This window comes from Alligator sinensis, unplaced genomic scaffold (genome assembly GCF_000455745.1).
Source record: "Alligator sinensis unplaced genomic scaffold, ASM45574v1 scaffold207_1, whole genome shotgun sequence".
In the NCBI taxonomy this organism is placed as follows: Eukaryota; Metazoa; Chordata; order Crocodylia; family Alligatoridae; genus Alligator; species Alligator sinensis.
This window is the reverse complement of record NW_005842112.1, coordinates 1457369-1467832: the sequence shown is the minus strand read 5'-3', so window position 1 is coordinate 1467832 and position 10464 is coordinate 1457369.

The following is a 10464-nucleotide window of genomic DNA, read 5'->3' as shown; positions in this document are numbered from 1 at the left end:
AAAATTTGCCCCCCCCCCCCCCCCCCCCCCCCCACAAAACCAAAGAGCAAATGTGTATTCTGTTCACTACCGACCTAATTATGTTACTTACAGAAAACCACATCACGTCTATTAATTCTGTCTTGGGCTTTTTGAATCTCTCTACATAGCCCACATGTAGACAAGTATCGATTGAGTGCTAAATATCTGCCCAGACCTTGACTTATGACTGTGGCTTCTGTCCCTGATAAAATGTGAGGTAGTTGGCCCTAAAATTGCAATCTGTTGGTTTGGGTTTTTTTTAAGGCTATTGTAGATTATTTTTTCCTTTATAACTTCTTTTTCTTCTAAGACTTGTAATGTTTGACTCAAAGGGACATGGTGGCATTATGCCGGGAGGTCTGCCTTCTATTCCCTTGCAGGAGGAGAATGAGTTATGATAGGGGTGGGCAATTATTTCAGGCAGAGGGCCGCTTACTGAGTTTTGGCAAGCCATCGAGGGCTGCATGACCGGCAGCCAGGGGCAGATCAATATTAATTTTCTAAATTTTTTAAGGGCCCTGTGGGCCGGATAGACTGGACTGGCAGGCTGCATCCGGCCCGCAGGCTGTATTTTGCCCACCCCTGAGTTATGAGGATCTCCCCTTAGTACGCCATTCCTTCATGGCACTGCTCTATTCAGAAATCATAGGGAATTCCTTGCAAAGCAGCGTGATGATTGGGTACATATCTGTTTTGCTTTGTGTTTGCAAGCCAGTCAGCAGCAACAGGATCATGAGTAGTTTCCCTTTACTGTTGCAGAGAGAGACATGTGCCTCTCAACCCACCAAGAACCAAATGTGGGACACTGGAAAAAAAGCTTAAACAGGGGACACAAAGGTAGGCATTTTTAGAAGAATAGCAATTCCTTCCTTCTGTGGTCAGAGTTTCTTCCTCTGACCCCAGTTTAATGATGCTTTGTTTCACAATTCTCAATGATAAATCCCGGGCTGTATTTCTGGGACCATGAGGAGTGGTGATGCTCAAAACTGGAGACAAGAGCTCTTGGACATAAGCTCTGCATTCACACCACTGTTTTGACTCTCCTTTCACGTAGAGATTAAGGTGAATGAGGAATTTGCATCTGTTCTATGTACGTCTAGGCTTATCTCTCAAACAACTTCACCTATAAGTACAGGCAGAGATAATAATGATAATACTTGGGGAGTTTGGCGGTATAGACTTTATAGTCACGAGCACATTCAAATGGTAAACATACCGTGTCCGGCAGTGGCTCACTCAACCACACTGTTCTTCTCAGCACTACTGCTCAACAAAGTGAATTAGCCAGCCTGAAGTCCAGTGGAGGCACTGCTAACTGAAGCCTAGAGCAGTAAAGTGACTTATGTAGGGTCACCCATTGGGACTGGTGTGGGGGAGGTGGAGGAGAGGAGAGTGGACACTAAGGTGCATGATTGTCAATCCAAAGATCACAAGTTCGTAGGTTCGCTTCCAACGCATCCGTGAATTCTTACAAATACCTTGTCCCACAAGCACATGAAGAAGGAAGAAAGGAAAGACCCATTGGGTCAACTCACTACTGGACATCTTACCCAGCTTTGCCTCCTTGTCCTGTGAGCTGCGTAGTATTACTCTCACTTTGCCTTGGCTCCTTGATTTAGCATTTCTTAAAATGCTTTCCTAGTACCAGTTGCTAATTTCCAAGTGATACTTTGATCTCATTCCTGTAAATATTACTGTTGGGAAACATGGCTTGAGGAACAACTAATAGCAAGATCAGCTGGGTCAGTTTAGCCATGGGCCTCCAACCATCTTCTAATGGTCTCTTCCCTTTTGTTCTTCCATAACACTGAAAATAGTCACTATGTTATAATCCAGTCAATTGTGAGATTAGAGCAGGAGTGGGCAACTATTTGGGCTGACGGGCCACTTAATGAGTTCAGATGAGCTGTTGAGGGCCACACAGATAAAATTACTGGTGTTTAATAACACCTATACTTAAAAAATGTTGTGGCATTTATAGTATACAGGATCCTTCATGTCGCTTTCACACTTAATCAAAATAACAATACTTTATTAACATACTAACAAACCTGATACAGGTCTACCCAAAACTTATCTGTGGGCCAGACAGAATCAATTGGTGGGCCACATAAAGCCCATGAGCTGTATTTGCCCACCCCTGGATTAAAGGGTTGCCTTTTCCACTAGAATGAGATGGTCAATCTCCTCAAACCTGTTTGTGATGATTTGAATATGCCCAGTGGCTTTGTGGGTCTGATCCATGGTTCAACTGAAGTCTAGGGAAAGGCTTGAATTGATCTAAAGTCCATTTAATCTATCATGGCATATTAACAGTTTGCTTAATATGGGCAAGAATACAGGTGCATATCTCTGTAGTATCCCTCAATGGGTGCATCTACATGTTCATTAAGGCACTTTTTCTAATGCACATTATATTTAGTGCCTCTAATGTGAGGTACTAAATAAATGCACATTTGCCCACTAATGCACAGTAGCCTATTTTTACTGAGCATTAGCACATTAGCATGGTTTTTGATGTGATGCTTTAATGCACAGTAAAATAGACTACTGTGCATTACAGCGCACATGTAGACATGCCCACTGTTTGTAATACCTGCCAGTATTATCTTGTTCCCCCATCCTGGCTGGCACCAGTAATATCAAAATTCCTGAGCAACGGCACAACAATTGCTTCAGAGGCTACAGCAGAACAAGTGTTGGACAAGAGATTAACCTTAACCCATGTTAGATTTGGTGAGAAGAGAACCTGCAGTGACAGTGGTTGTAACAAGAGAGCAGGCTAGTAGCTATTAGCAGTCTTTTTATTACCTTTGAAAGATTGACCCACATGAGTAGCTGGTAACTCAAACAGGAGAGATGAAACTTCAAAGAGATAAACTGTTACTGGGGGGAAAAAACATGAAATGTGTGACATACTTCAATGATGAGATTATCTTGGCAGTTTGTGAATGATACAGTGAAGCTCAGACACTACAGACAGTGTTATTCTACAGGCTGTGATATAGGCACCCATGTTGAGCCCATACATATCACAGGATCTATCACCAGTAATGTATCAGACTGAAGCCTACTATTGCTAAAAAGCAATCTGACAGCAATGGCAGGCATGGAGGTAAGTTGCAGCAGTGTTGGCAACTTTTTTCTTGCTTCCTGACACACACTGTGGATATAGTATGGCAGGGCTGGAGGGTTCGTGTTCAATTCCCTGCTATCCTACATCTTGTGGAGTTGCTTGCACCAGTGTAAAGCAATTGCAAAATGAACTCCGGTTTTAAAAACCCACTTTGCAATGACAGAAATAACTATGCGAGTTACAGGGCAATGGTCGATGGACCCTTTGTCTGTAAAACACATCGGATGTTAATGTGGACACAAGCATTTTCAGAAACAAAACAAAAAAAGATTGTTTGCTTGAAAGCTCCATTAGAAAACTCCTTGTATTTCATTATTAATTTAACAAAAATGATCTCTTAATATTCCTTTTTGTTTCTGTTCAGTAGATGTGATTCACGCCCCCCTCCCCCCCAACACCAAATTCCCCAGGCTGCATTAGCACCTTGTGTTTAATTCTCTCATGTTAATGTTGCTTGGCCATTTTCAAGATAAATTAACCCTATCTTTTTTTGGATAAACACTGTGTGCTTTCCATGAATCCTGTTATTCCTAAACTTGCTATGAAGTGATTTATGGGTGACTCCATAACTGAAATCCAGCACATGTAGCTATTGGCACAATATTTCACAGTTCTGTTTCTTCTCTGGAAAATATATTGGCGTTTAGTGTTCAGAGTAGCGAGACAAGGGACACTGGTTCGAGCCAGGTACAGAAGGGGTAAGCAAGAACTCAGTGTTCAAATTTACGTGCTGAATGAACGTCACTTCAAGCGTTAGCTCTCCATAATACAGAGTTTGCCAGTTGGGCCAATTTTTTCATCAGTTTTATAATGAGAACAAATAATTTAGTCTTCATTCATTTCCATTCTGATGGCTTCTCAGGCAAGGCATTTTCTGGTACTGAATGGCAGAATCCCTGCCATTTCCATGTGATATTAATCTTTAGGAAAGAAGGCCTAGGCTTGACTCGCAAGGGAAACAGTCATAGATTTATAGATGTTAGGGTCTGGAAGGGACCTCTCGAGATAATCAGGTTCAGCCCCCTGTGCTTGGGTAGGAAAGATGCTGGGGTCAGAGGTGCGTCTAAGGTATGTGTCCAGACATTGTTTGAAGATATCCAGAGTAGGTGATTGTACCACCTCTGGGGGGAGTCTGTTCCAGACCCTGGACACTCGAGTTGTCGAGAAGTTTTGCCTTATGTCTAATCTAAAGCAGTCTTCTAGCAATTTATGACTGTTAGTCCTAGTTTTCCCCTGGGGAGCCCTGGATGAACACCTTGCCGGGGTCGTTTGACCCCAGTACTCTTTCCTGCCGTGGCAGGGGGTCAGACTTGATGATCTGCTCAGGTCTCTTCTGACCCTACCTACTATAAAACTATTATAGGCTGCCACCAAGTCGCCCCTGAGTCTTCTCTTCTCTAGGCTGTACAGGCCAGGGCTGTGCGAAGCTTCGCTCCCTGATTTGATTCAGTGAAGATTCGGCTGCCAAATCTCCAAATCTGAATCGAATCAGGAGACCCTTCAATCTCTCCAAATCAAATCGGAAGCCTTCAAATCAATTCAGAGAGATTCAGAAAGATACGGTGATTCGGACATAGACACAGCTTTAAATGTTTTTCTGCATACCTCAAGGTACCAGGTGGCTCGTGAATGCTGTCGAGGTGGGATAGATGGAGCATCCCACAGCAGCATGGGGGCTCCCCAGCACTCCCAGCAGCAGACCCGGAAGTGGCCCTTCTGGTCATCTCAGTGTGGACGCAGGTTTAGCAGTATGAACCCTCTCATTCAAGGGGCTCTCTACCTTTGAAATCTAAAGATGCCAATTGAAATCTCAACATCTGTGTTAGCTACCCAAGTCATGCATCTATCCCCCCAGTCCTTAATACTGTCTGCTTCCTTCTGCATGACAAATGTTCTGGCTATCCCTTTTTTTGCTATTAAATCCTCAGTTTCTTTCTTCTTTCACAACTTGTACAGTGCATTTCTAAACGATGGATACAAAAAAAGTATGCCCTATTGAAACTTTAGAGACAGAATAAAATAAACTAAATTTAACATTGCTATAAATAACACGAGGGGTGCCATGCAACGGTTTGATTTATCTTTGGTTTATCATAGCTAATATGCCCCTCGATGTCTATGAATGCTTAGCTCTTCTGCTTAATAAAATTCCCTCCAGCCCTAAACTGTTCAGCTGCTATAGGATGAACTATTCAAAGTCGGGCCAAATGATATCAGAAATTAAGGTTATCCAAAGTAAATAATTCCCCTTCACATCTCTAGAAGTCTTTAAAGGATTTGGGTGCACGTAAAATAGAGATTAGCATAGTACATATTGTTATCGGAGAGTAGAGTCAAGCAATCAATCTTGGATTCATCTCTGGAGTGCACTAGCATTTCCTTGCACATGGGTGCTTTTCAGAAAGCTAGTAAATTACCTGTTTAGAGAGATTAAGTGAGTTGGTGTAGTAACCTGCAAACTGTAATTTAAAGGGTCAAAAGCCTTTTTGTCTTTTTTTTTCCCCCTCCACTGAAATTAAAAACTGCAGTAGCATAACATTTTTTGTACTACTGCTCTCTCTCCAGTAAAATATACTTTATTACTATTTGGAGGCTTTATCCCTTTACGACAACCAGTACCAAGAGTAATATTACACCAATAACTTGGTTTGCTAAGTATTAATACACGGGAAATTATGCTAAGAGCACTGTGTGAGTTTAATTGCAATTCACACTTTAATATTCTGATGCAGCTGTAAAAATCAAGAATGAGAAACATTACAATTCTATTAGATACTAATAAATTGTGTTGTGGAGGAGAATATGAGCTATTCTTGCTATAATGAGGAACATTGCACTTTCCATCTCTGTGTTTTGATTTTGTATGTGTGTGATTTTCATAGGAAGATTCAATCAAGGTCCTGTAGGATGAGGCAGAAGTGAATGCAAAGAGTGATATATTTTTATTTCTAATAATCAGAAACAAAGTGAAAATAAAGTAAATCATCTCACTCATGAAGTGCCTTTATCAAACACTTCATTTCCTTTATATTAAATATAAGATACTACTGAATGGATCTTACCGGGTTTTTAATTTTTTTCCCCTTTCTGGGGCTTACGCTTTTCTGATGTGGATGTGTCTAATAAAATCGCATTATGAAAAATATTCAGAGATTCACTGCTTTTCATTTCTTCCTAATGGAAGTGATATTTTTTACTATAAGGACATTTCTCTGCCACCTTTGTTCATAAAAGTGGATTGCATAGCAGAAATAATGCCTCAGTATAGGCAAAATATTGCAGGCCTTGCATCAATTAGTCTCATTTGACTCCAATGGGGCTAATCACGTACAGAAGGCCAGCAGTTTCAGATTCTAGATCCTCATACCTATATGAGTGCATTAGAAGTGAAATACCGTATATGAGCTGAGATGCTGACTGAATGAATCTGCTGTAGATTGTATTATTCCTATTGTTAATTAATTGCAACCCAGAGAATCCAACCAGGATTGGAGACTCATTTTGATAGACACTAGGCGCGTCTACACATGCATTTGATCTGAGATCAGTTTACTTGCAAGTAAACTATTTGTGAGTAAATGCTCCCAGGCAGGCATCCACACATGCAGGGACAGGGCAGCAGATTTGCTGCTTTGAGCAGCAAACTTGTGCCACTTCCTGCAGCCCTGCAATGGGCCCCTGCTGCCACCAGGGAGAGGCCTTCCACCACCCACCCAGGAACACCCTTTTCCCTGTGCAAACTATTTACAATGTGGTTTGTGTGCTGTCCTGGGGTTGGGGGCCACAAGGTGCGGGCACCTAGGAGGCAGAGCCTAGGGATAGGTGGCCAGTACCCTGACCTCTGGCCATTCCCCCATTGGTGTGCATGCTGGGGGGGACTCACCCAGGGGCGACCGCAGCAGGTGGTCCCCCAGTGCAGGCAGCTCCTTGTCCAGCAGCTGGCATCCAGAGCCAGCGTGCAATCCTGGCCCTGCTGCAAGCAACTCTGGCTCTGCACCTGCCTGGAGGTGGAGCAAGCAGTGGGAACAGGCCCAGGCAATGGGGCTGGGTGGAGGGGGGACTTGGGGCAGGGTCCGAGGCAAGGACTCCTGGCTGGTGGAGGCAGTGCTGGACCTCCATCCAGGCCCATGTGGGGGCCTGCTTTTGGGTGGCAGGTGGGGCTAGGGTTGGGGGCGAGGCAGCGGGTAGCACAAAGGCGATCACCAGGGCCAAGATAGTACCCCAAACAGGCAATCATCCTCTGTGGTCTTCGCTGCCTTGCCCAGGACTATGGTCTGCTCCCACAGGGCCCCCATCTGTTCACACTCCAGGGCCAGGAGCTGCACCCAGAATTCCTGGTCTGCCTGGTCCCATGCCTCCACTCACTGGTCCTGAGCCTCCTTGTGCTGGTCCCGTATATCCTTGCAGGCTACGTCCTCCACTCACCAGGCCCGTGCACCCGCCAGATGGTCCTCCAATGCCATCACCAACCAGTACAGGAGGGGGGTGCGGTCCTGGGTCCTCCTTCTGAAGAGCTGGTACACCTGCAGGGCACCAGCTGTAGGCGGTGGTGACCCTGAGGCTGAGTCCACATCCTAGCTGCCAACTATGGCCTCTCCCCTGAATGCAGCTGCAGGGCCTTCAGAGCCATGAGAAAGAAGATGTTTGTGAGAGTAAACTACACTACCGCACAGTAAAGCATCTCATGTAGATGCGCCCACTGTGTGAGTTGCTATCTATTTCTAGATATAAATATATAGGCATAGATATAAATATACTGCACGTATAAAATATAGGTCCCTGGCAGATGTTATACTTCGTGCAACTAACTTGTTAATTCTCCCATAAACATTAATGCTGCCACATGTTCAGAGAATTAATAGTTCAAGAAAGTGGGAAACCAGTCACAAATACATTCTGTAAAATATGTGTAACTTTTTTGTGGCTGGTTTCAGTTGTACCTTATATGTATGCCTTGCATGTGGCAGAGCAGCCCCTCACCAGCCCTGCTCCCTGATGTCAGGGTCCCCATGCCCTGGGACCTTTAGAAACTGTGTGCGTAGCCTGGCTGACTGCAGTTTTCTGACACCTGTGGCGCACAGTGATCCGGGGATTGGGGAAACTCTCCCTGATCCCTACATCCCACTGCATTGGGACCTTAAAAAATACAAAGGTAGCTGGAATGCACACGAGGTTTTCTGACAGCCCAGTTCATGAAGCTCAAATCAGCCTCAGTGTGCTTATGGGGTGGAGACTGACAATCGGCTGATTTTTGGTCCCAACCCTGGGACCTCACTGGGTCACACCAGGCTGCAGGCACCTGGCTTTCACTTTGCCAGTACAGGGGGAGCCTGGGAATATGGTAAGGCAAGTAGTAATGGCACAATTGGGATCTGATCTCTAATCCTAAAATTGCACTTCCTGCTATGGATGTGTGGCATGGGAAGTGACACAACTGTTAGGACAGAGGTGGGCAAAATGCTGCCCGTGGGCCAGATGTGGCCTGCCAGGCCATTCTATCTGACCCATGAGGCCCCTTAAAAAAATTTAGAAAATAATAGTTATCTGCCCCTGGCTCCTGTCACGTGGCCCTCGATGGCTTGCCAAGACTCAGAAAGTGGCCCTCCCCCCAAAATAATTGCCCGCCCCTGTGTTAGGATCACATCTTGTTGCACCATTAAATGAATGTATGCCAGGGGCCATATGGTCATGTCTATTATATAAAGGATATGATCATATATTATATATGAAAAAAATGGGAAGTTTCTTGAAGTAGGGATCCTCTCTATGTGTGTGTATATGCAAAGCATGCATGCATACACACAGGTAGTGATCCCTACCTCAAGAAACTTCCAATGTACATAGACAAGTAACAGATTCAAGAGCAGAAGGGGATATGCAAATACATGCACTTTTTATATATGTTGCACATCCTGAAATACACACACACACACACACACACACACACACACACACACACACACACACACACACACACACTGTATGCTTTTATGAATTGAACAGCAACTGAAAGAAAATTAAGATGAGAAGCACCCAAAGAAGTTAGAAAGTAGTCCTGGGAAGTGGGAAAATCACTGTGTGACTTTGATCAAATCACTCCGCCTACTCTGGGTTTCAGTTTTCCTAGGGGCCTTATTAGGATTAACTATTTAATAGTAACTAATAGAATGCAAAGTACAAATTATTTATAATTATCAACGCTTTGGTGTCCCATTGTTATTGATGATGTTGACACAAGACTTAATGAAATAGGTCGTAAAGAAACAGGTCACATAATCAACTCATGATAGTTGATGTAGCACCATTGAAGTCAATGGTGTTCTGCTTGTTAACAGGAGCTGATGATCTGGTTCCATATGCTCAGCACACCTAGAAGAAAATAGATGCTAATAAATGTTTTAAATTAATTTTACTTTGAATGAAAGTGGATTATGAAAGAATGAAGGCCTAAGGGTTATAGCAAGACAAATTGCTGCCTATTAATTTGTATTTTTCTCAGAAATAGATATTCTCTGAGCACGCCACTATGCCTTCTACCAGCAGTATTTATCTGATCTTTCTGGTTTCAGTCCCAGAACCCATGGAGTCCTTCCATTGGCTTCAGTGGACTTTGAATAAAGGACGTTTTGCAGAACTACTGATCTGCAGTTCAATTGTGATTTCAATGGAAGTTTTGCCTGACTCTGTCCTTAGACATTTTCCTGCTATGTGCATCATTGGATACCCCAATACAATTCATTTCTGTTCTTGACACTTTTCCTGGTACAGCCACTGCTCTTTATTTGACGCTTTGTGTTACCCACATCCCTTTGTGTTTTACAGGACTAATTGTGTGATTTTTGTCACCAAACTCATCCATGCATCTTGAACGAGCAACTTAGTCATGGATCTTCTCAATTAAAATGTTCAAATACTGATTAACTACCTAACTAATGGTAGAAACTTCAGTTGAAATAATTCAGTAACAAGACAAGCGTTCATTGTCTTGCAGAGGAAAACTTATATCTCTTGACTCATAAATTAGATGCCCATATGTATTATGATCAATATTTTAGCAAGACTGCATTTAATTCTGTCATTCATGAGTAATGCAGAATTACCTTAATATATGAAAGTGAGTTATGACACATTTCACTGGACTGAGTTCTAGGAAATCTTATTGAAATCTTTATCTATACACCCACTGTATAAAGAGTTGCTGACTCCAGTTTTCTGGTCCTGAAAAGTATCTGTCTTTAATTATTAAGGAGAAATCAGATACAGGCAAGTAAAACCAACTAAAACTGTATCTCTAAGGACATATCCCC